The sequence below is a fragment of the Misgurnus anguillicaudatus genome, chromosome 2 (genome assembly GCF_027580225.2).
Source record: "Misgurnus anguillicaudatus chromosome 2, ASM2758022v2, whole genome shotgun sequence".
NCBI lineage: Eukaryota > Metazoa > Chordata > Actinopteri > Cypriniformes > Cobitidae > Misgurnus > Misgurnus anguillicaudatus.
In genome coordinates, this window is record NC_073338.2 from 19,919,935 (window position 1) to 19,947,074 (window position 27,140).

General features: G+C 36.5%; 1 protein-coding gene across 1 annotated transcript in view; it reads left to right on the forward strand.

Annotated features, from left to right (window-relative positions):
• The first annotated feature begins 526 nt into the window (after positions 1 to 526).
• brinp2 (bone morphogenetic protein/retinoic acid inducible neural-specific 2) overlaps positions 527 to 27,140 on the forward strand; it is a 154,993-nt gene continuing 128,379 nt past the window's right edge. Inside the window, exon 1 of the mRNA XM_073874204.1 lies at positions 527 to 1,219. The gene's annotated coding sequence lies outside the window, so the exon portion shown is untranslated. The remainder of the gene's footprint in view (positions 1,220 to 27,140) is intronic.

Genomic DNA, 27,140 nt, shown 5'->3' on the forward strand with positions numbered 1-27,140 from the left:
AAAATGGACATGGACATACATGGACATACATACATACATATATACATATATACATACATATATACATATGTAGGGGCGTTCAATAAGTTTAGTAAATTGTGATCTTAAATGTCAAAGTGGGATGCATGAACAATTTGTTATTTATTTTCCTTCAATTCCCAAGATATCTGGGACTTACAGTACAAGACTAAGCTTACAAGATCTGACTTTGGGCTTTATTGTATAAAGAACAAGATACATCTCCCTTAAGAAACCGGAGACTTTGTCAGTATGAATTCAGTTTGCCAGGAGTCACAACAAATTTGTTGCAGACAAATTTGGCTAAGGCACTGGGAGAAAAGCATTTTTGCTTTCATTAGCCACCCTGTCCCTCCAGGGCTCAGCGACTAGTCTTTCCTTTTCTCCCAAGAACGCTCTCTCTCTCTCTCCCTCTCCCTCTCCCTCTCTCTCCACATAGCTCCCTGCTGGGCTCAGCCAATCAGAGCAGATGGGGTGTGGCTACTGGTCTCAGTTGGACAGGGCTTGTTGAAAAGAAAGAGATGCTTTCGTGCAAGACTTGGAGTAGCTCTCCTCCGTGCGAGGCTTACTGTTCTGGGTCTTGGGTGACGAATACAGCACGGACACATCGAGTCTAGCTCTACAAGCAATCTGGCACAAACAAACAGATGCACAAGAACAGACATTGGATGCCACGAATGAACCATGGCAGGTGCAATTTCTTTTCTTGGATGAAGCTGGATAATGCATACGAGTTGAATGGATTTATCATCTGCTTGAATTTATCCTTCTTACATATTGATCGGGAGGATTGATCAGAATTCACCCCTGACTGTTTTATTTGGTTTGCCAGCAGAGATTTAAACTGCTGGGAGTTTTCTCCTCAAAAAACTGGCTTTGAAAGTTTGTCTGTTTCTTTGCCTTGAACTGATCAAAAAGAAGAAAAAAAACCAACAACAACCTATGGCTACATTTGATAGTCAATGTTTACATGTGTGAAGAACTCCACACGTAAGGTCTCCAGAAAGGATTGACAGCACAGTGCCTGGATTACCCTTCTGACTGCTTAGTGAACCTTACTGAAAGCACAGCGGAGGACGTCAAGGTATGTCAGGGGACTGCATTCTTCTACTTTAGAGAATCAAAGAAGCGGACCGGTGTTAAAAGCTGATCGGATACAAGCACCGAAGGGACAGGAGAGGAACCACCCATCACAGTCAGGGTGAGTATAATCTTTTACAGTTCACTGAATGAAGGGAGAATCTATAATGTGCTGTATTGCTTCACTAAGCTTAACTTGATATACATGCAGTGTACCGAGTCTTAACCGTGACTGTGTTGGGTACACGTTGGTATTCCTTTCATCCAGTTATGGAATTTTGCAGCATCCATTATAATGATCAAAGCTCCGATGTAATGTGACATTACCATAAGCAGCACAGGTTTCGGATCTCATAAAGACATTCAATACAAATGGAGGTAGTTAGTTGCCCTACTTTTGATGTTAATTTCTTCACCATTTAGCTTATTCATTTTTGAGTTTATTTTTGGAATGTTGCCCTTCCTGCATTCTCCATATGATGATGATAAGCTATAAATGTCGCTGCCTTGGCTCATTTTATGTTTTATTGTGACAAATGTAGTTGTCCACTACAGGGCATTCATTAAGTTGGATTTAATTTCATCCAACAATGCTCTCCCAAACTAAATCTAGAGCTCACCCCATGAGTTTCCATCTCCTTACGCAATGCCAACAACCCCAAGGGATTGTTCTGCTCTCGAAACGCAGACGTCCTCTTTAGCTCCTATTCCAAACTTTTCCTCACTCGGAAGCGTTTGAATATAAGCACAGAAAAAACATGAACAGCAGTGAAGAGCTAAAATAAAATCACCCCATGGCTATTGTGACTCACAGGACGGATTGGACATCTGCCTGGACATGGCGAGGCATCCGAAAAAAAGATTCTTACCTCCTGATTTTTCACTTTTCTAATGCAGTGCAGTATGGTGTAAAAGGCAAACCAGGAATCATACAAAGTTCATATAAACAGTACACTAATCCGCTTTCCTCACTCTGGAAATGACACATGCTTACATTTTTCATTGTTTGTGGAGAGTATTTAATGCTCATTTTTCTGCACAGCTTTCTTTTAAATCTCTTGCGGAAATACTTAAGCTGAATGTGGTCTGCCCTCCTCTCTCTCCCCTTCAATCTATTCTTCTGTCTCGCCGTCCCTCCTTATTTTGGTTGGATTAATAGTAGGATACAATATGAGTCATTCTGGAAAGCTGGTCCCTGTTGTGATTTGGCTTGGGCATAACAACAAACACACCGGGGCATCTTTGTGTGGGCCGAATAGCATTTAATCCATGTATTCAGCTGTGCCAGGACCTGATATTAAGGCATTTACCATTTCACCATAACAAACAATCAGAAAACATCAGGCAGACAGCAGCTTTGCAGTGCTTGACTTTAGTAAAGTGAAGATCACTTTTCTCCATTTTGCCTATAGAGGGAGCAGTGCACAACTTTACACACGAGCAAAATCCTTCACCAGCCCTTTTATGAAACACCCAGAGCTGTTATGCCATAGCTATTGCATAAAAGAAACAAATAGCCGGCTTTCGAGAAGAGATGACCATACGGTTATCCGTTTACAGTATTGATCCCATTATTTCAGAGTTTCACAGAGGTCTATCAATTGAATTTGACATCCAAACAAGATTGATTTCAACTAATACAGTTAAAGAAGATTTAGATTTAGTCCCTTGACGGTTGAGATGACGCTGAATAGGTTTGCGTCTGTGATGTGCAGGCCTAAGCAAACCAATGACATCTCTCCTCCCTATGTTCAAGCTCACAGAGGAATCTAAAGTGTTAAAGTGGAAATAGGCTGGCAAATACGATTTTAAGTCCCAGATGTGACAATGCTGATGCGTGTATGTGTGGCAGTAGTTTTCTTTATGAAGTTATAAAAGAAATATTGATCCGCCTAAGCAATATTCACTGTCTCAGAGGAAAAACAAATGCAAAGTGGATTCCAAATACATCCTGTCTGTATGCCGAAATAGAAAAATACAATAATGGTTTCAGGCTGTGTTGCTAAGCAAAAATATAGGTATACGTAGAGAGGAAGGTACATAAAGGTCTAAGTCATATTGAAATCAAGCCACATGCGGTATGTGCCAACTTTATAATTGTCTTTTTAGGCCTTGGGCAAACACATTTTTGCTTATAACGTTTGGTCATTTGATTTAATTGGCATTATAGAGAAATGCAAAGTGTTATGAAAATAAGCAGATGGTTAGCTGAAGGCATTAAGTTGGACTACAAACAGAAAATAGCGATGGACATTGCAGATATAGGAACTATTCAAAGTGGAAATTCATACACGTGCGTGACAAAAATGTATTTCGGTGTTTGGTTCATCACTTCTCCTGCCATCATCTTTGAAAGTATAATTTCCTGGCTCATTAGCATGCATAATTAAATGCAACACTCAAAATAACCAAGAAACGCCCTAATAACCCCTGTAATCGCAACTCCTTCGAATTTACTGCTGTGTGATGCCAATCGAAGTTGAAAAGGCAAATCTGTAGGAGGAATTTTGTTGCATATCCAAGATCAAACTTATAATATGTTTTAAAACATTTGAACTCCTTCGTCTTTAATGCTTTTTAATATTTTAAAACATACTATACTATAATATGGCAAATTGTTATGTGATTTTTTAATGTTTGTACTGCATTCCTGATTATTAATACTGAAATAGAAGTTTGATTTTAAACTAATATCTAACTATAACTGTAATAATATCTGCCACCCTGACTTCAATTATTGTGTTTTACAAGAGTATCATCCCAATTTAAGATATTTTAAGACATTGGGAACCCATTGTTTTTTGTCCAAAGTGACTTCATCTTGGGAAAGCAATAAACACAAGAAGTGCCATAAAAAGAAAGTTTAGTCATAACTTTCTGTTTGTATAAGCCAGTAACCAGAACGATTAGGAAAAGAGAGACATGGTTCAACTATTCTTGGTAACACTTTACTTAAAAGGGTGTTTTTAAGACTGACATGACACCTTCATAATCATGACATGACACGTATCATGAACATGAAGGAGATTTTATGTAAAATATTGTTGACATTATTTGAGATGTCTTTGTTATGACAAATTGACATAAGCCAATACATCATAACTTGTCATAAATCTGTCATATACATGACATAGCAGAATAATTATCAAATTTAAGACACTACCTAGCTTTATGGGCTAACATTACATTAAACTATCATTTAAATGTCATTAAGTGTTAATACTATGTCAAATAATTTTAAATACCTTAACAAAATGCAACAGACACGTATTAAAAATATTATACTTAACTTTATGTATGTGCACAATGCATAAAAAATCTGACAACTAACAGTGCTTGTTCTTCCTCACACAGAGGGTTCTGAAATGTTCTGACATAGAAGAAAAAACTAACAAATTTTTTTATTAATTTGATTAATTAGTTTAAATATAATCAACTGTTTTTGCCACGATATGGACCCACCGCTTCATGGCTTAACCCATTATTGTACTGTTTTCATTAAATTTTAGGTGATTTGGTCTCCAAATGCAATAAAATATAATTTTATGAAATTTTAATTATTATTATTATTATTATTGATTTTATTTGTTAAGCACATGAAGGAAACTTAAAAACATTATACGATATTTTAAAGGAAAAGTCAATTTTCTTAAAAGAAAAATCCATGTTGATGTCTTTCTTTGTTCAGTCCAGAAGAAATTATGTTTTTTGAGGAAAACATTGCATGATTTTTCTCATTTTAATGGACTTTAATAGAGCCCAACACTTAATACTTAAAGCAACACTATGTAGTTTTTTACCTTTAAATAATGTCTCTAAAATTATTTCAGTGATAGAACAACTTTTAACTGGACAAATCGTACTGTTGCTGCAACCTGAGCAGCCTCTTAGCTGCTACAAGCACACTCTGAAAGTGGCGGTGGAGGGCAGGAAACACAGCCCCGCCCCCTCCTCCTGCCTGCAGAAGATTGTCTGATACCAGTCACTGTTGCGCTTTTCAACCACATGGGGGAGCTGTAAGTCATTTTTACATGGAAACTACATAGTGTTGCTTAAACTCAACACTTAACAGTTGTTTTCAATGGAGTTTCAAAGGACTATAAATGATCACAATCGAAGCATAAGGGTCTAAATGCATAGTGACGTAAGGAGGACACGTGTTACATATATAAAACGCACATTTGCAGACCATTGCAAACAATAAACTGACACAAAGACATTAATTAGTATCATTCCACATACAACAATGTCGGAACAGTCCTCTTTCAACACACTTGTAAACACTGGTGCGGAGTTTCGCGTTCGTCCTCTGTGACCTCTTGACGTCATGACGGATTGCGTGAGGTCACGCTGACGCTTTCAGTACCGGACCCAGATGAGAAATTGTGGTTTAAAAGTGTATATTTATTTTTATTGTCAAAAATGACAATCGTTTCACTAGATAAGACCCTTATGCCTCGTTTGGGATCGTTTATAGCAGTGTTTCCCAACCCTGGTCCTCGGGCACCCCCTCCCAGAAAGTTTGAGATGTCTCCTTATTTAAAACACCTGATTCGACTCATCAACCTCCTTCCAAAATGGTAAAGACGTGTCCCTAACAAGCTGATGAGTTAAATCAGGTGTGTTTAATAAGAAGACATCTAAAACTTTCTGGGAGGGGGTGCCCGAGGACCAGAGTTGGGAAACACTGGTTTATAGTCCTTTGAAACTCCGTTGAAAAAAACTGTTAAGTGTTGAGTTAAGTATTAAATGTTGGGCTCTATTACAGTCCATTAAAATGAGAAAAATCCTGCAATGTTTTCCTCAAAAAACATAATTTCTTCTGGACTGAACAAAGAAAGACATCAACATTTTGGATGACATGATGGTGAGTAAATTATCTGGATTTTTCTTTTAAGAAAATGAAATATTCCTTTAATGACAAATTACATTTGTACCACTGTAGTTGAGGTCAAGAAAAATATTCATAACGTTGTTATAGAACAATATGACAGAGTATCAACGCTTAATTACATTTTAATGACAAATTCAATTTGTATCACTGATAAAAAGTGGTCAGTTATGTTATCTTGGTAATGTCAAGTTGTCATGACAAGTTATGATGTATTGGTTAATGTCAAATTGTTATAACAAAGACATTTCAAACAATTTAAATTTGCATTAAAAAGTTGACATAATTGAACAAATGAAACTTAATGACAGTTGTCACAAGTGTGCAAAACAAATCTCCCCCCTTTATTGGAGCTGGGCTTGTCCCTTTTTGACCCAGCGCTGGATTGAAAATAATCCAGTGTTATTTTCTGAATGCATGGCACATGAATTACTTGACTTTATTACTTTTGTTACTGGATCCCTTATTATGTATAGGTAAATTTATAAGGCAAGCTTTTCAATAAGTCTTATTAGTTTCCAGGATGACTAAATTAAGTCTTTCATGTTGATTATCATATGGTGTACTAAGTCCCTCATTAGATAAGCTTCAGTAGTTTTCAATTTAATTTCAAAAGGGAATCCCTAGTCTACCCCTTTAAAGGAAGGGACATTTAATTTAAATGAATTGGGTAATTCCCTGCCCAGACCAACTCTAGGCACTATGATAAAAGGGCATATATTTGCAGATATCTTTTGGAAATATGAAGCCGTGGGCTGTTTTGATAATAAAGAGTTCTGGTTTATCTCCTTTAACCCACAGCTACAATAGTTATGAACGTTTTACGCAGTGGTGCCATAGGAGAAACCCATTTTTAATTCAGTCAAAGGAACTTTTTAGAATAATTTCTTTCTTAGTCTGATCTATTATATATAAGTAATGTAAACTCTCTAGTGCTTAGATTTCCACAAGTTTGGATTGGCCAATTTGATTGGCCAGTAAGTTTTTCATAGGCCATCCTATTCTGTGAATTGCACAGCCACAATCCCAAGTTAATGGTGAAATTCACCGTGACGTGAGGCGTCAAAATGGGACTACTCCCTGCCAGATGGTCAAGCGAGCAAGTGGAAAATGATTTATTTTGACAAAGAGTCAAAGATCAAAGACTGAGCAGGATGCATCAATTTCCGACAGCACACGATCACAGGAGGAGTCTCCACCAATCAACCCTAACAGCGGGGCATCTTCTTTAACTTTTAATTGGTTGCTGTGTATCGTCCGGCCTTCACAGACCTCAAGCTGGAGGACATTAAGCAGGGTCACCTATCGCACTGCCTTTGCACTTCTCGCTGCTGGTTCACATATGGACAAGCATACGATTCCTTTGCACTCCAATAATGTTGGGATGTTTCAACCCATGGCTGGGCAAAATATATAGACCAAACCAAATGCTTGTTTACATAAACCTAGTAAACATCCATATTTGACACAAACATGATTTGTGAGTGTACCAAATGAGCTACAAGGATCATTTATATTTTTCGAAAAAATATATAATATCAAAACCTAACATTTAAAGGTATATTTTTGTAGACAATTAAACAATTTTAAGAGTAGCAGAAACTTATGCATCTTCAAGACTGTGTAAATATAGTCATATTAACTATTTGCCTTCCAACAGATATTACTTACAATTTTCATCCCATACAACAGAAACATTGCAGTCAGATACTTTAATGTTCAGTATAGGTCAAGCCATTCATTGGCTGCCACTGTACTTTGACCCCACAAAAATCCATTATTACTAAGAGAAAACGAGTCGAACCTGGCTGACTGTGCTCTTGGAGAGGAAGACAGAGAAGAAGAGATGGCAAAACCATTGTATCACACTCCAAAAAGCTGTCATTGTCTGTGCCCCAATCCACTGTTCTCTGCGAGGTAAGATGGATGGTTATGGTTATGGCCAACCCTACTGGCATTTCACTCCGTCCCCCTCTGACCTTTCCTTGCAGCAATGTGATGCACATAACCTATCGATCAAATTCTGACCACTGTCTCTCCGAGGACAAGTACTGTACCATTGTGCTATTTATGTTCAGTCAAACCTGATATATGGGCAACCTTGTTTTTTATCAATCGTTGGCGCTATGTAAATATATGAGACTTGAAATATGATGCTTAGCAGTTATTGATGGTTAGTTTTGTGAAGAATGATGTCCAACTGTTACTTCAAATAACAAGTCCCATTGTGAAATTAAAAGAAAGTATATAAGTATTATATAAAGTATTATAAAAGTACACAATCGAACAATTTGTACAGACATACAAAGACATATATTCAAAGTATGAAAAGTTCAAAAGTTCTTATCTACAGTACCATAGTAAAACATAAATATACTTAAATGTATTTGAAATGCATTTATTATATACTACAAATACATTAACATGTTTATGTACTAAATGAAAATATCTCATAATTGTGCTTAATAACTAAATAAGTTTATTATAAGTATAACATAAATGTATGTCATGCACTCTAAAGTGTAATTTAGTTGCAATTGTAATGTCATCAAAATACATTTGAAGTGCACATTAAATATTCTGTTCTGTATTGCAAAAAGTAGGGTAGATACTTAAGTGTACTTGGAATAGTTTAACTTTAGCATAACAATGTATACTTAACAAAACTTAAGTTGGACCCCAGCACTACTTTCAGACAACTAAAGTGCATTAAGTATAAAAGTAGTTGTTCCAATTTCGCAGAATTGAAGTATACCAACACGGTAAAAAATGCAGAATTTTGTCAATTCAACATGTATTTTTATGTTACTTTAACTTAACAAATTGAGTTAAACATTTTATCTTATATATTTTTATCACACGCAGGTCAAAACTTAAAAAAGTAGGTTGAATTGACTTGCAAAACAAATAAATTGTCCTTAATTATACTATATTTTCACTATAGGGTATTAGGAGGGATGCACATTGCATGTACCATACACTGTAAAAAAATTCCGTAGAAATTTCAATGTTATTGCAGCTGGGTTGCCGGTAATTTACCGTAGATTTACATTTATGTTATTTACTGGCAAGAGTTTGTTCAAAGTTAAATAAATTTTAAATATTAACAAGTCTTTATCTTTAAAGAATAAAACTATACAATAACAGCCTCATGCAAAGCATTCTGGGAATCAGAAATCATCATCAACCTTTTTCTGTTTTTTGCTTCAGATTTTGTTTCCCAGAATGCTTTGCTTGATGCTGTTTTTTAAGTTTCACTCTGCAAAGACAAAGACCTGCAAATGTTCAATGTTCACCCAACTTTGAACAAACTCTTGCCAGTAAACAACACAAATGCAAACCCACGGCAAACCACCGGCAACCCAGCTGCAATTTCTACGGAATTTTTTTACAGTGTAACATATTATAATATAATTACTTATACTATTTCAGGGATGAATACTTCTTTGCTTTGGCCTTTATCTTGTTTCTCTTATATGCTCAGAAAGCAATAGGTACCTTACCGCTTATTGGTCATCTCAGCCAAGTTCCTCGTATGGTTTTGTGCTTTTTGAAAAGGGTAGACATGACAGCTACATTACGGTCTATTGTATGCATTTTTTGTTCAATGACAAAGAGGAGAAAATGAAATGTCACATATTTGCATATTTTGTACAACATATTGAAATTGGCCTCATTTAAATTCACAGTAGCCTCAACTGGACTCTTTTACAAGCTGATATATTTGATCATTTAAACATGAACATGAATTGATTAATGTGATGAAGAAAAACTGGTTTAAAGCTAAACAATCTGACCATTTGAAAGTAACATAATTTGGTAACACTTTACGGTAAGGTTATATTTGTTAACATTAACTAACATGAACTAACAATGATTAATAGCCTACTAAGATCATCTTAGTTAATGTTAATTTTAAAGTTACACTGTAAAAAAATGCTGTAGTTATGCAGCTGTTTGCCAGTAACTTACTGTAAATTTAAATGTATGTTATTTAATGGCAAAAGTATGGAGCCCCTAAGGGGACATGGAGCAAAAATTAAATAAAGTTTAGTTTCACGTGCGCACTCGAAAGTTTCACGTGAAAACTAAACTTTAAAAAAAAATTCTGCACATGAAGGTTTCACGTGAGCACATGAAACTAAACTTTAGATTTTTTTAACTCCAATGTCACCTTAGGGGCTCTGTACAAAGGTTTGTTCACAGTTAAAAGAACATTAAACATTAGCAAGTCTTTATCTTTTCATAATAAAACTATAAAAACAGCCTCATGCAAAGCATGTTTAATGTTCATTTAACTTTGAACAAACTGTTGAGAGTAAATAACATTAATGCAAATCTACAGTAAGATACTGGCAAACAGCTGCCAGTAATACTGTAATTTCTACAGATATTTTTTACAGTGTAGTTATTGCACAAAAAACTAACATGAACAATTGTATGGCATTAACAAGGATTAATACATGGTGAACAACTATATTTCTCTTTGCTAGCCAGTCTCACAAAGTTTCGTGATATAGTCAGGTAATTTTTTATTATTTTTCGTGATATTACTATGAAATTTCGCGTTTTTCCGTGATCGTATAACGAATTCCTGTTTTCGTGTGATTATCATGTATTGGTTACTCAACAGCTTTTTCCTATTTTCAAACCATTGTCGCTTCGGTTTAGAGTTAGATTTGGTGCTTGCATTAGAATGTCACTTTATGTATCACTGTAAAAAATTAGCTGTAATTATGCAGCTGGTTGCCAATAACTTCCTGTAGAAGATAAAGACTGAAAATGTTTCATGTTTAATTCACTTTGAACAAACTTTTGCCAGTAAATAACATAAATGTAAAATCTACAGTAAGTTACTGGTAGCTAGTTGCCAGTAATACTTAGTAATACTGTAATTTCTACAGAAATTTTTTACAGTGTGTTTTTTTCCGATTTATTTTTTTATATGTCACCTGACGTTAGGGTTAGAGTTGGGTTTGAGTAGGGATGTCATTTTATGTAAATCTAACCCTAAACCGAAGTGACAATAGTAAGAAAATAGGACAAAACAGTTGAGTAACCAATACGTGATAAAGACAAGAAAACATGAATTCGTTATCACGAAAAAACACAGAAATTTGTGTTAATATCACAGAAAAAAATCTAAAAGTTACGTGACTATATAATGAAATTTCGTGAGACTGGGCTGCTCATTGCTGATTCATGTTAGCTAATGCATTTAATAATGTTAACAAATACAATCTTACTGTAAAGTGTTACCTATCATTTTTAAATAATGACTATGCGTTGCCTTGCAAGGAATGGTAATACACTATTTAAATAGCATAACCATTTTCCTTCCTATGGGCATATTTCATATAGCAGAAATGGCATACTGTGTAGTAATCAATAAAGTTAATCCTTATTGATATTCAATGGATTTCAGCACTAAAAGACCTTTAAAAAGACCTAATTAGAACAGGATGCATCTCAACACTTTGCTCTATGGGGCGGTTCCCGGACAGGAATTAGACTAAAATAAATATAAGAGCTGTCCAAACTGAAAACAACTTGCACTGACATATTCTAAAATACATTAATGCCCTTTGTTTTGCCTCAAAAAGCCCGCCAGTAATGTTTTAGTAAGGCATGTTTGTTAAACTAATTAAACTAAGGCCTAGTCCTGTCTTAAACTAATCCCTGTCCAGGAAACCGCCCCTATATGTTTTGTTTATTAAAAAATTATGAGTATTTGAGTTTCTCCTTCTTTATTGGTTTTGTCTTCTTTATTTCCCTGTGCTAAAACCACTTTACTTTGTGATTTTAAGACGGACATCAGAATTTCCCTCCACACATTATCCTCCACGTTGCTTTGAAAATCAAGCTCATCTAATGCACTGATGTTTACAAGATTAGCGGCAGGCAGGTATGGAAATCCTTCACTGATTGAATGTGTTTTAGTCCTGGCGTCTGCAGTGCCTCTATCCATTAAAATCCTCCACCATTGTTGACTCGTCAGCGTTTACCTGACCACATCTGAAACCTCTATAAGGGCCCAGAGCTTTCTGAAGTCTTATCTAAACACGATCCAATTCCCTAGTTCCATCTCTGTCTGTACTGTATATAAGTGAAGTTTTGGATGATAAGAGCTACTGTCTGTGCTAAAAGAGCCTTTATGGAATAAAAATCCCACAATAGATTCTTCTACTGCCAAAAATAAATGGAACAAAACTTTTCCGGGTTGTCCGGAGCTTCCAATGTGCATCTCAGTCCCAATGGAGTTAACGGACATGGAAAAACATGTTCTTCGTGTCAACTGCTGGATTCATCCCCATGTTGAGCATCTCTTAAATTGCCAATAATGGCAAGGGACAAAAAGAATAGAAAAACAGATCTCAGAGGGAAAAACACAAAGAGAGGCAAGAGAACAGAGGAATTTGATGTCTAAATATAGGACTCCTGTCTTAACACATATTTCATGCAGAAAGTCACAGAGTAGTGCCCCATGTGAGAATTGACTCATCTTGCACAAGTTGGCATTTTTCAGGTTTCATTTCATGTGTGGGGTTCAAAAGAATGTGTGTCGTCTTCATGTTTCTGTCAGTACAGAGCTCGGGCAAATGAATCATGGAGTTCCTCTTGTGCCTACGGGCATAAATCAGCATCTCGTAGGATTAAGCAGAATGTAAGCAAGACTAAATGGATCTTGTGACTGTCTACAGTACCTGTTATTGGTTTACTTTCTGCATGGTCCAGACTCAAAGTCAAAGAGATTTACAGAAGCAATATCACCATTTTATAGTTGTAGTATAGTATAAAGATGTTACACTTAAAATAAATGTCAAAATATGTACACCAGCTGTCACTGGGTAAGTACAGCTTTGCACCTGAAAAGTTAATATTAGTATCTCAAAGGTGCATATTGGTACCAAATGTATACATGTCTGTACATAATGGTACATATTAGGATCTTTTAAAAAGGCTACCAGCCCAGTGACAGCTGATATACACATTTTTAACCTTTTTTTTCTGACAGTGCACATTTATGTTAAATATTTCAGTTTTGATTTCAGTCTTTATTCATAAATATGTCCTCGTTGGTGTCAATGACCTCTGCCAGTGATCTGACTTTTCTTTGTAAGCTTAGAATTTCTTCTCTTTACTTACATTGAACGGGAAAGTCCAAGGAGGCTTCCATGTCATTCCGCCGTATTGATAAACTATAATAGCAGAGAGAGGCAAAAAGCACTAACCTACCAACGCGTTTTCATTCAGAACACATGAACTAGCTAAAACGGACAAGGAGATCAGTGATTACATAACAGCTATCGTAGTTGCAACACGCATTTAGAAAAGCGAGGCGCTAGAGAGCACTATTCGTTTGAATGCAAAATACAATTTCACCACTAGATGGGGGTAAATCCTACTTATTGTCCCTTTAAAATGGCAAAAATACAATTTGAGCAATATTTGAACTATAAAATTGATTTAAACATCCAACGCTTTCATGGCAATTTGTACGTATTTTATGAGGTGACTAATTCATATTAATTCGTACGACCACATTCATACATTTCATCTGATTTGGCTTGACCCATGTGACTTTGGAGTTAGGGGAGGGGTTTCCTTATTGTTTAGTTTTTTATGAAAATCCTACGTTTTTGCACAATTAACTTTGCACGAATTCCTACAAATTAGCTAAATCGTAAAATATGTACGAAATACAATTTGACCACTAGATGGGGGTAAATCCTACTTATTGTCCCTTTAAAATGGCAAAAATACAATTTGAGCAATAGTTGAACTATAAAATTGATTTAAACATCCAACGCTTTCATGGCAATTTGTACGTATTTTATGAGGTGACTAATTCATATTAATTCGTACGACCACATTGATACATTTTATCTGATTTGGCTTGACCCATGTGACTTTGGAGTTAGGGGAGGGGTTTCCTTATTGTTTAGTTTTTTTATGAAAATCCTACGTTTTTGCACAATTAACTTTGCACGAATTCCTACAAATTAGCTAAATCGTAAAATATGTACGAATTAGCGTGAGATCAGGGGCCTCATTTATACATGTTGCATTTATAATGCAAAAATCCACCGCAAAGTTCATATTTATAAAAACTGTCTTTGACGTGGAAAAGTGCTTTTTGCCATGTTACGCGCTTTTGCTTGTCTAATTGCTGCGGGCTATTGGAAATATAAGCCATTCTTGCTGCTTGAAAAGAATGTAAACATTGACAAGCACTCTTTTATATTTTTAGGACATTAATTAGGCATTGTTTAAAGGCGGAGATCTGAAACTGCTCAAGATCATTTACGATTAAGTTCAAGATCGTTTGCGATTTATAGATTTCCCCTCTGAATAAAAGGGGGTCGCTCGTTTTTTTTGTGCGTACATTCATTACGTAAGATCAAAATGTAGGATGTTTCTACGCAGCATCGAATTACTTCTTAGCTTTGTTCATGTCTCTCTTGCTGCAATGATATCATGCACATTGAGTAAATTGTGAAAAACCTAATAATCCATGTTAACCCAGACTTGAAAACCCAAATCTTGTATTACCCAATAAAAGCAATCTGATCTAGTTGTGACCCATAAATGATGCAAAATATACCATTTTACCTTTCTTTTTTGTAAAGAGCATTGTTACCAAGTTAGATTTAAAATCCATTGTGTCTGTCTCAGGCTCTTTGACCTGACAGTATTATTCATGCAAAAACTGTACGACAAACCACTGAACATAATATGTATAATTTCACAGCCTGTATCTCCAAACTTTCTATAATGGCGTATTCATTCCAGAAGCTGCTCAGAACACAATAGAAGCGCTCGGTATCTGTATGCAATAGAGAAAAATGACAACGCTGTATAAAATTTTAAAGACAGGCTTTGGAAAGGTCATGGCATTATGTGCGATAAGCACAGAAAGAAAGGTCACACGCAGTCTACTTTTTCTTCACGTTGCACTTAGCATACTTATGACATGTATTTTTTTCCCAGAGAGAGAGAGAGAAAGATAGATGGACAAACATAATTTAAACAGCTGAGCAAAGTATAACGAAAGTAGAGGTCGGGTTCAGGTACACATGCTTTTTCTGAGCTCAGGATCACTGTTTTAGTGCATGTAGATAAAAGTACCAAAAGAAAAGTTTGAGACAGCTGAAAAGGCATTGTACAACAAGCATTGTACACTGAACCTATACTGACACAGAGCCAAATGTATTCAAAACATATAAACCTGCTTTGATCCAAATGGGCACACTGAATCAGATCAGGTTCCTGTGAGATAAAAGTTCGTGAGCTGCAAACCCCAGCACTGAATTCTGTCTGAAATGGAAATCATGCTGTCAAAGAAAAAACTAGAAATATACCAGATGCAGAAATTTGACGTTTGAGATAAACTTTCCATTTAAAATTCTTCTTTTTTATGCTATTTTGAGTATAAAGGCAACTCTTCTTCATTGCCCCAACAAAAATATGCATTTTGATGTATTAAGAAACAGCCCGCTTTGTATTATTGAACAGTATTAGCTGTCAAAGCAGGCAAAGGTTGGGCAGAATGATGCAGAGGGCCAGTATTGAGGTATGGACTTGTCCATTGCTCCAGGGCACACTGTCAGCAACATTATTCTTATCCCCTTCATACACTTCAGTCGATTCCTTCTCCCCCGACTGCTGAACACGCTCCTCCGCCGCATGTAATTAAAAACCCTAACTTCAATCCACTATTTACCGTACGGTATAAATTTACTTGCTGCAAGATCTCCTTCAGCGGTTTGCTAAACAAGGCGCTTTAGCTGTTTGCATTCTTGTATTAATGGCCATTATTGCAATTCTGCAAATTTACTTAGACTTTGCTTGTACTGTAGGCGTAAGAAAGACCACAGTAAACTTGAACTAATAAAGAAATAAAGGGAGTACGCGAAGGGTCCTTGAGGTTTTTGGGGTTTGCTCAGCTCGTCCCATTAGCATCTGCTAGCCTTGGCTTATCTTATGCTTTGGCATGCGGTCTGTCAAAAGGCTGCACAAAGGCCTCATGTCACACTGGGTAGAGATGATGAAATGTGTTTTTGAGAGGCAGTCAGTCCACTGAATGTAAAGAAGAGAACGTCAGACGGGTTTTGGGGTTTCCTTTAGTGGACGGGAATCTTGTAGGTACAAATATTTCAAATTAAATATATACATTGTACAATTTTGCACTTCATAAATTCACAAAAAGAGCACTCCAAAATCCCTTAGTTCCTATAGACAGTTTCAGCAGTAACAACATAAACAAGCATCTTGTGTGGAACAAACGTAACTTCTGGTAAACTCAGGAAAGAATCGATAACAATACAGTACTTTATTTCTGATAACAAGCAAGATAAATAACAAGTAGATTACCTTAGTTCAAATCATAGCTAAAGCATATCAACAAATACACTGAACGTTACTGTGTAAAATGTGTACTATACTATGTATACAATGTTAACTACAGATCGGCTGCCAAATGTCCCTTCACGTAGAGGTGATCCATGATCGCCGTTTCCCCCTGTCTTTAGGAAACCAAAATATTTTCGACTAAGTATTTGTTCCAGAGTTCAGTTTAGCCAGTAGTCAGGCCATTAAACAAACAGAGACCAGAATTTAAGTTCTGCTTAGACGCGTAATTGCGGCAACGCGTGCGTCTGATAAAACCATTTACACCTGATGAAAGTAGAATGAATTAACCCTCTTTCCCCATCATTGACGAGTTATCTTGTCAATTAAGAGAAAACATTTGCATGAAAAAATGTGTTCCTGATTAATTTTTATGTTACTCTGTAATACCGCGATTAATCTGTAATTATCGCACTTACCGAATTTATAAAAAAAATGCAAATTTTAAACTCTGTGTATGTTTTGATAATCGTTCTGAATCTGATCTCTAACCAAATACCTTCACAAAAATGCAATATTTCAGCTTTTTTTGATTATTACTATTATTTTTTTTAAGAAAAATACCCATATTTAAGAGTTTATCAGCAAAGAAAAAATATAGATAGGATGAAACTGGTTTTTCCCCCCATTTTTTGTTTGAAAGCAGAGGGTCTGTTCTTTCATTTGATATGTTTGTATGTTCACATATTTATTCAAGAAAATTTTCCTACAAGGCATTTTGTGAAACTTTTGTGAAAATCTCAAAAAAATGCTGGTGGGCAACTTAAAAAAAGTAGGGCTGAGGTAAATGAATATTTATAAAACGATTAATCGGGCGATTATTTTTCCGATTAGTTGACTAATCTAACGACTAATTGGACGATTAATCTAACGGTTCGTTTCTGTTGCTCGATTAATAAAAACCACAATGTATCTCAAATAAATACCAAAAACATTCTTAATAAAATACTTTAAAGGTTGTATCAGCGATTCACATTCGTCTAATCGTCTAATCTTTCGTAATGATCTGCTAAAATAAGATATTTTGATAAATGATGGTAAGCACACAATTAATGGTATATTCAATAAATTCCATCATGTTGTTTTTATTCCTACTATGGAAGTCAATGGTTACAATCAGCTGTGTGCTTACCATCATTTATCTAAATATCTTATTTTGTGTTTATCCGAAAAAAGAAATTCGTACAGGTTTAGAACAACATAAGGATGTAAAAAGTATTTTCATTTTGTGTGAACTATCCCTTTAATGAAGCAAACGATCAGAAAATCTAAACTTCATGATAAACCTTAAACTTAATTCAAATAGCAGAGCTCAATATAAATGTTTAGCAAAAAAAAATTTAAGTAAATATGGATTAATTTTTTATTTACAAAGATACAGAAAATACAACATTTTTCTTTTGATATTTTATTAACTTTAATGACAAAGACAGATTATGCTTATTATTAGACCGAATGCAATAAAATGTTTATTTGTTTAAGACGTACAGTAACCAAATGTTTACTATGAAAATCACAAAGACAGCTATTTTGACATATGAGCATTTGTCCGTTTAAGCCAAAAAGACGTGAACAAGTCGTCATTTAAGCTCTGGCTGTGCACGAGCGCTATTGGATATGCCTGTCGCGCTTTCAAATTCAATGTGACAATCCAGTACAATTAGCAATCATAGCCTATTAAGATCACATCAAGAATAAAAACATGGTGCTGGGATTCGTTGTAAAAAGAAATGCCAATCTTAGACTTTATTCAGTCCACAAGAAAATTACTATACACACTTCAAGCCTATGTACGCCGAAATCATGTAGTATTAGCAATGTACGACTTCACTTACATCATTTAAAAGATATTCCAAGCACCGACATGGGGTGGCTGTTGTGAGGTTTTGACACTGGCCTTTTCTACCTAACAACAGCCACCCCCTGTTGGTGATTGGTGAGAACATTTTATTTTGGTTTTGAGTGGTGAAACCAATTGTTTTTGTGTGCAGATCTCAGAGCCCAGGCTGCCTACAGAGACGCATTTTTTGACAGCCTTAAGGGACGGGCAGCTAGCGGATGGTTTCAAAAGATTAGAAAATGTGATCATTTTTTGGGCCTGAAACTTAATGTTTAATGTTTTGGTCTCACACGTGTTTGTGACATCATCGACGCGTTGCTACAGGCCTAAAAAAAGGCTAGCGGGGAATGAGTTAGAGGTGCATTATGGAATTTTTAGGAGGATCTCTTTACAGAAATGCTATATAATAACTATATTATCAGTGGTGTATAAAGACCTTTCATAATGGACTGTATTGCTTTTATTACCTTAGAATAAACTGTTTTTATTTACACCGCAGGATCCCTTGGTAGTCCCGTCATGTTTCTACAGTAGTCCTAAACAGACAAACTGTTTTACAGAGTGCGTTTCGTTCTTACGTTGTCTCCGATGTTTTTCCTGTGGCGGCCACCATATGCGTTTTGATTGAGGGGTGAGCTGTTGGGTGCAATTCGCAATCTCACCACTAGATGACGCTAAAATGTACACACACCACCTTTAAAGAGACGATATGTAATTTTCACCACTGGAGGATTCAAAACAGCAACAAAGGTGTAATTTGAGGATGCTGTGAAGAAGCGTGGAATGATGGGAGTTTAAGTCTTTGCCTCTGATGTAAATCAATCCGGTGGGATTTACAAATTATGTTCTTGGATGACACAACAAAATATAATCGTTATATTATAACGTAACTACACAAATGAACGAAATAACACTGTGCTAGTCATTTTTGGAAATTGATATGCAAATATCATACATAATGTGCCTTTAATATATGAATTTACAAATAATCCAAACCTCCACATATCAGTTAGTTTAAGGAGTAACTTGCATGTCATTTTCTCATTTAAGATGTTTACAGAAACCATGCATTTTACAATAACAGGTCTACATCATACTGCAAGTCAGGAACTATATCTGGCAGTTTGGCTGTGTCAGCACGCTTGAAATTGCTCCCTAATGACGTAACTATATTAGGGCAAATGTTCCCCTCAACTGTGTGCCAAAATCAGCTATCGAGGGCCTTTGGCATTCCTGCGGATTGTTCCACATGAGAAGTCTTTTAAAAGTTTTCATCTTTTTGCAACAGTACGTCTAGTTTGATTGTTTCCCTCAGCAGCTTGACATTTCATCCACATTAGCTTGTTGAAGCATTCAGTCTTGAAACCCCCAAAGAGAGTAGCATTATATTTTCACAAATGCTGCAACGAGTGGAACACAGCAGCACTGTTTTCCTCTTTATTTTTCTTTGTTTGCGGTATGAATGAAGTGCATTTACAGTCTTATTGCAGCACATTTCGACACATGAAACCTGTGTTGGAGATAAACGTTACTTTTAGGAGCTTCCAAGCATGGTGAGATTCTCTATAGAAGTGGTTGTCAAAGCGTTCCCTGGAGGTACACAAAAAAGGGTAATGACAGTAGACGGGTCTGATGTTTGTAGGTGCCTGACGATTTCATCAATTACCTCGACTGACTGTTACGTCTGTTTCACAGAATTGGGTCTGGTTCTGTTGTAAGAGCCATATGCTTGAGTGCTACTCACCCAGGGCATCTTTGGACCTCTCTCAGAATTAGCCTGTGTTTCCAGTGACTTGAAAATGAAATGATGACAACTGACTCTGATTTTACATAACTATAAGATACATAATCAATGTATACCGTCAAAAAAAAAAAAATCATCTGGTTTAGCGTGTTATTGCAGTCATGATCGTGTGCAATAAACTTTCTATAAAAACTTACAGTATATGTTGATAGGTTATGTAATATAAGAGTCAGTCTTCATATATACACTCACTTAAAGGATTATTAGGAACACCATACTAATACTGTGTTTGACCCCCTTTCACCTTCAGAACTATCTTAATTCTATGTGGCATAGATTCAACAACCTTCTTTAGAAATGTTGGCCCATATTGATAGGATAGCATCTTGCAGTTGATGGAGATTTGTGGGATGCGCATACAGGGCACGAAGCTCCCGTTCCACCACATCCCAAAGATGCTCTATTGGGTTGAGATGTGGTGACTGTGGGGGCCATTTTAGTACAGTGAACTCATTGTCATGTTCAAGAAACCAGTTTGAAATTATTCAAGCTTTGTGACATGGTGGATTATCCTGCTGGATGTAGCCATCAAAGGATCAAAGGATGGGTACATGGTGGTCATAAAGGGATGGACATGGTCAGAAACAATGCTCAGGTAGGCCGTGGTATTTAAACGATGCCCCATTGGCACTAAGGGGCCTAAGTGTGCCAAGAAACACAAGAAAACTGCACAGTGGTAACAAGGCATGATGGATCCATGTTCTCAAGCTGTTTACGCCAAATTCTGACTCTACCATCTGAATGTCTCAACAGAAATCGAGACTCTTCAGACCAGGCAACATTTTTCCAGTCTTCTACTGTACAATTTTAGTGAGCTTGTGCAAATTGTAGCCCCTTTTTCCTATTTGTAGTGGAGATGAGTGGTACCTGGTCAAGTCTTCTGCTGTTGTAGCCCATCCGCCTCAAGGTTGTGCGTGTTGTGGCTTCACAAATGCTTTGCTGCATACCTCGGTTGTAACAAGTGGTTATTTCAGTCAAAGTTGCTCTTCTATCAGCTTAAATCAGTCAGCTCATTCTCCTCTGACCTCTAGCATCAACAAGACATGTTTGCCCACAGAACTGCCGCATACTGGATGTTTTCTCTTTTAACACCATTCTTTGTAAACCCTAGAAATGGTTGTGCGTGAAAATCCCAGTAACTGAGCAGATTGTGAAATATTCAGACCGGCCCGTCTGGCACCAACAACCATGCCACGCTCAAAATTGCTTTCCCATTCTGACATTCAGTTTGGAGGTCAGGAGATTGTCTTGACCAGGTCCACACCCCTAAATGCATTGAAGCAACTGCCATGTGATTGGTTAAATGGATAATTGCATTAATGAGAAATTGAACAGGGGTTCCTAATAATCCTTAGGTGAGTGTATATAACACTAGTCAACATTTGGAGTGGATCAAAATCAAAATTGTTCAAAGACAAGAACGAGTATTGTTCAAAATTATGAAAGGCCTCATGACGATATTGATTCACTTGTTATATAACAAAGCTTTTTAGTAAGTAATTCCCCATATAACATTTCTACATAAAACTCTGTGTGTGTGGGGGGGGGGTAAAGGTAAAGTGTCAGGGGCTGTTTTTTATGCGGTGTAACAAAAAACAAAGAAAATGGACTAAAGGCGAGTTGCATCAGCACATCAGACATTTGTAGGGCAGACAGCTTTGAGTTCAGCTACCGGTATACTGAGATGTTTTTTTTAACATCTGATGTTAGTGGCTGGAGAACAGAACATCAATAATGTTTTATTTATTTTCTCTCTATTTTCACATTTTTATTCTGTTTTCATTTATTGAATTTATGTCAGAAAAGTTTTTTTTTAAGTTTTTGCTGAAGTACAGCCATAAAAAAGGCTATTCGCATTCTATTCACATTTAGGAATGTTACTGTACATTAGACAGCAAATACTATGCCTGTTATTTTTTTTTATTTGGATAATAGGCAACATAAGCGGTTGTTGCCATTTTATACAATCTTTAGTGTACTTTTTAGTATCCCTTGGGTTATAAAAGTACCACATATTTGGGAACCACTGGTTTCAGGTCTCACCTGATACTTTACTTTAGGAGTAGGGAGAGAAAGTTTTGTTTTTTATCCACTCTTCAATATTTAATCACTGTTTAAAATAAAAAACAGTTAAAGTGACAGTAATTTTACTGAGTATATTAATATTATTAATAATAAAATAATGGTTCTTATTTTTTAATAATAATTATTTGTTATATTTTTATAGCGCTTTTCTGCAGCACTCAAAGCGCTTTACATATAAAAAGGCGTATTCTTCTCAACCACCACCAATGTGCATAACTGTGAGAAAAATGAAATCCATAATCATGTTTTTTCTTATCTAACATTCAGGCTATGCTATTTTAATGTAGTCAACAATTTTTTGTGATTAATTTTAATTATGTACTTAAAATTCAACACACTTGATGCCATATACAGTAGATGATAGATTGCCCACCCCCCAAGCTCAAATGTCAAGCAACGCCTATAATTAAACCACAAACATAGCATTGTTTGTATGATCATAATTAATCTTTGTCTTAAAGGATTAGTCCATTTTCTTAAAAGAAAAATCCAGATAATTTACTCACCACCCTGTCATCCAAAATGTTGATGTCTTTCTTTGTTCAGTCGAGAAGAAATTATGTTTTTTGAGGAAAACATTGCAGGATTTTTCTAATTTTAATGGACTTTAATAGAGCCCAACATTTAATACTTAACTCAACACTAACCAGTTTTTTCCAACGGAGTTTCAAAGGACTCTAAACGATCCCAAACGAGGCATAAGGGTCTTATCTAGCAAAACAATTGTCATTTTTGACAATAAAAATAACAAATATACACTTTTAAAGCACAACTTCTCGCATGTAGATCCGGTCGTGATGCGCCAGCTGACCCCACGCAATACGTCATGACGTCAAGAGGTCACAGAGGACGAACGCGAAACTCTGCCCCAGTGTTTACAAGTGTGTTGAAAGAGGACCGTTCCGACGTTTTTGTATGTCAACTGATACTAATTAATGTCTTTGTCAGTTTATTGTTTACAATGGTCCGCAAATGTGCGTTTTATATATGTAACACGTGACCTCCCTACGTCACTACGCATTTACGTTAGGTCGCACTGGACATGACCTAGACGAAAAGTTGTGGTTTAAAAGTACATATTTTTTATTTTTCTTGTCAAAAAATGACAATCGTTTTGCTAGATAAGACCCTTATGCCTCGTTTGGGATCGTTTAGAGTCCTTTGAAACTCTGTTGAAAAAAACTGTTGAGTTAAGTATTAAATGTTGGGCTCTATTAAAGTCCATTAAAATTAGAAAAATCCTGCAATGTTTTCCTCAAAAAACATAATTTCTTCTCGACTGAACAAAGAAAGACATCAACATTTTGGATGACATGGTGGTGAGTAAATTATCTGCATTTTTCTTTTAAGAAAATGGACTAATCCTTTAAGAACACGTGGAATCCTTTTGAAGTCAAGCGTTGCATCCAAAATGGCCTTCTCCCAAACTTCCAACATCAGTAGGCGAGGCGAGTAGTATGTCCAAATTCAAAGTATCTGAAAAACAGTAGACGAAAATTACTGACATGTACAACTTCCAGAAAGATTTTGAAGTAGAGACTTGATGTACACTTTACTATCCTGTGAGCCCCTGGGAAACAAAAAAGAAGAAGGTGAGGTGTCGTCATATGATAAAAATTAGAAAGCGGTAGCACGGCTATATTTAAAGCCCCCCCAACCTAAAAAATGCACTTTTAAATGTGTTTATCAGAAAATGATTCGCCAGTGTGTGTGCAGAAACATCCTGGTATTATACAAATCCATTTGTTCTTCTTTGTATAATCTTCTTTAGCGGCGATTCACATTTCACATCTTTTGCATGCTCAAATTCGTTATTTCAAATATAGGTGCGCGGTATGCGCGCTCATTATGGAAACTACGTTTTTAAAACATCACAACTTTTCAGAATGCCGCAAGCGCATAAACGTGAAATGTGAGCCGCCCCTTAAACTGCAACAGTCACACTGTCAAAAATAAAGGTACAAAGCTGTCAGTAGGGCAGTTCCCTTTAAAAAAGGTCCTAATATGTACCATATAGGTACAAATATGTATCTTTGAATTGCCAATATGTACATTTGAAGTACTAATATGCACTTTTTGGGTACAAATCTGTACCTTTTTTGAAAGGGTACTGTCCCAGTGACAACTTTTGTGCCTTTATTTCTGAGAGTGCACACAAAACAGGCTGTTGGAGATGAAAGATCTGTGGTGTATTTTGAGCTGAAACTTTACAGACACATTCTGGGGATACCAAAGACTATTTAAATATTGCTGAAAACACCTACTGTAGATTAACGGGCCTTTAAATGCTAATACATCTGGAAAACGCTAATGCTTGTGGTTTAAGTTGTTTAACATCTTCCAAGTTAGCGCCTCCTTTGTTGTTATGATGACATGTTAAAGGACAAGTTCGGTATTTTACACTTAAAGCCCTTTTTTCAGATTGTTTATGATGAAATAGAACGGTTTTGACTGAAATTTCGACATATGCGGCTGCCCCGAGAATTTTCGTGTGTTTGTGTTTCACCTCCCGGTGAAACACAATGGGTACAATGGGTTTAATGGTGCACTGGAACTTTCCGTCCTAAAATGCATTAAACTTTCGTTAACAAAGACGTGAACCTCACCGAGTGGTCAGGGGTGTTCACTGGTATGCTCACACAAAAATCGCTTACACGCTTACATGTACTATTTATCAACATGGTTAATTTCATTCACATCCATATTCATACTATACAGTACGTAGTTTTAATGTACGTATGAATGTAGTAAATTCACTACATACTGCGATTTTGGATGCAGGGAAGGATTTTGTTTTTCTTTGTCAAAATGAACCTGCAGAGATGTGCTGCAATTCAGATCAATTACCACAACTGCGCCCACTATCAGCATGAGGCATATTAGACATCCTACTCCATAAAACTCGGTCTTGAGTCAGCGTTTGGAATCTCAAGCTGAATTCTCAAATCAAAAAATAAGGTCAAAAACTGCCTGTGGGTGTGACTGCTTTATGGTAGGGAAATGATTGCGTTTCCTCTTTTCGAGTATTAACTTTGAATTCTGTTATCAATGGCTGTCCATAGGAACAGAGAGCAAGGTGGCTAATGATGTATGAAGGCATAAAAGCTAAAATATGCAAGCCGCCGATATGCAAAATAGCATAGATGTCATTCAGTCATTATCTTCTGAACACTAGCGATGTGAAAACTGCCAGCGCAAGATGGAAAATGGTCCATCATTCTGCAGAGTGAGCATCCACCCCCTCGAACATCATTGCATTCGCCTCTGCATTGAAGGTCCGCTTCACTGTTTCACTGGCATGTGATGCCGAACCAGAGGGTTTCGAGAAGAAAATGTTTATGAGGATGTGTAGGAAAGGGATGAAATATTGTTTACATTGGCAGGGACGAAATGACAATAATTAAAACAATTAGTTTAAAGAACAACGTTCCGCACTAAAGCGAATGCAATTACTATAATGCTGACTTTGATTCAACTACGTACACTTGTATATTATTATACAACAGTGTTTTATTGTTATAAAATGCTGTAAAGTCTGGCAGAATCCTGGCGATATTACAAAGTGTGTCTTGTCTGGGATTAATGAAAGCGTTTGAGCGCTTCCGAAACAATAGAGCGCACTTGGCATCGCAGCACCGCCTGTAGATCCTGAGGACTATAAGCACACTGGCTGCAGTCCCACCGGACCGAAGCACTATAACAGTGAGTGTATTGATCCTACATCGAAATATTGCAGTTAAAAGCTTTCCAGGCTTGTGAATTACGATACCATGGTTAAACATCCCAGACGTATGCATGGTTCCGACATTTACAGTAAACACCGTGACACTTGCACGCCAGTACAACACATTGTAAATAAATTCATACAGACATTCACCAGCCCGCATTTTCACGACTACACCGTCTCCAAACAAGAGACGGTAAGGAATTTCAATGTGATATCCAATTAAAACATCCCTAATATGTCTCTTCTCATGCATGTTAGAGGTTTAATATACAGCAGGAACGTGATTTTGGTCGGATGAGTTTTCCATGTGGTTGGTGCAAAAATAGAAACAAAGTGAAAGACAAAATGTAGCGCGTAGTGAAACCAAGTACTGACTCCCCAGCCCCCACTACACTTTGCTAGCCATTACTCTAACAAGCTGTGGCCTGAGCGCACATTAATGGATTTCAGTTGATATACAATGATGTGTTCCCTACGCCTGATCTACAGTCACCAATATCTGTCACGTATCGGAATCTGTGTTAGCAGCTAAAGTGCTGTTCCATGAGGCACGCTTCACTGTTCCTCTTGCCATTAATGTTCATTGAACCTGATTGAACGTTCCCCGTGCAACAGAAAAGCATTTATCCATAAACCCTCTGAAAGCTAAAAGTGCTACGCCACTCCCCTCATTACGAAGCGAGACGCCAAATAACCGCTTTATTCCGACGGTCAGCATAACGATTTTCCTATGCCAACACAATTGTTGTTTTATGATCTCTGGCCGAAAGCCCTATAGTGCGGTCTACCAGAACAAACGAATGAATGTGGAAGATCTCATTCACCCCTACAGCCTTGCAAATCTATTCACCCATACCATTACAGCTGACTGTGACTGCGCTCTGCATGTTAACTGATGATTTCTGATGCATGATAAACCAATCTCTCCTGTAAGATGATAACCGTAGCATATGAGAGAGTTGGAAGTAAATCATCCCAATCTCCTAAAAAAAAAAAAGATGCTTGGGGTTCTTCACAGCGATGCAATAGAAGCATTTTTGGTTCCCCAAAGTACCCTTTTAGCCAAATGTTCTTAAAATAACCATTTATTTCTTGCCTTATTGAAGTAAGAAGAACCATTTTCTCTATACAGAGGCTTTATGCAACAGAAAGGTTCTGTGGATGTTACAGGTTCTTTAGCCTTACAAAGAACCTTTTAGGAACTTTTTCCTCGCCATTGACGAGCTATCTCATTAATTAAGAGAAAACATTTGCATAAAAAAATGTGTTCCTGATGATTTTTAAT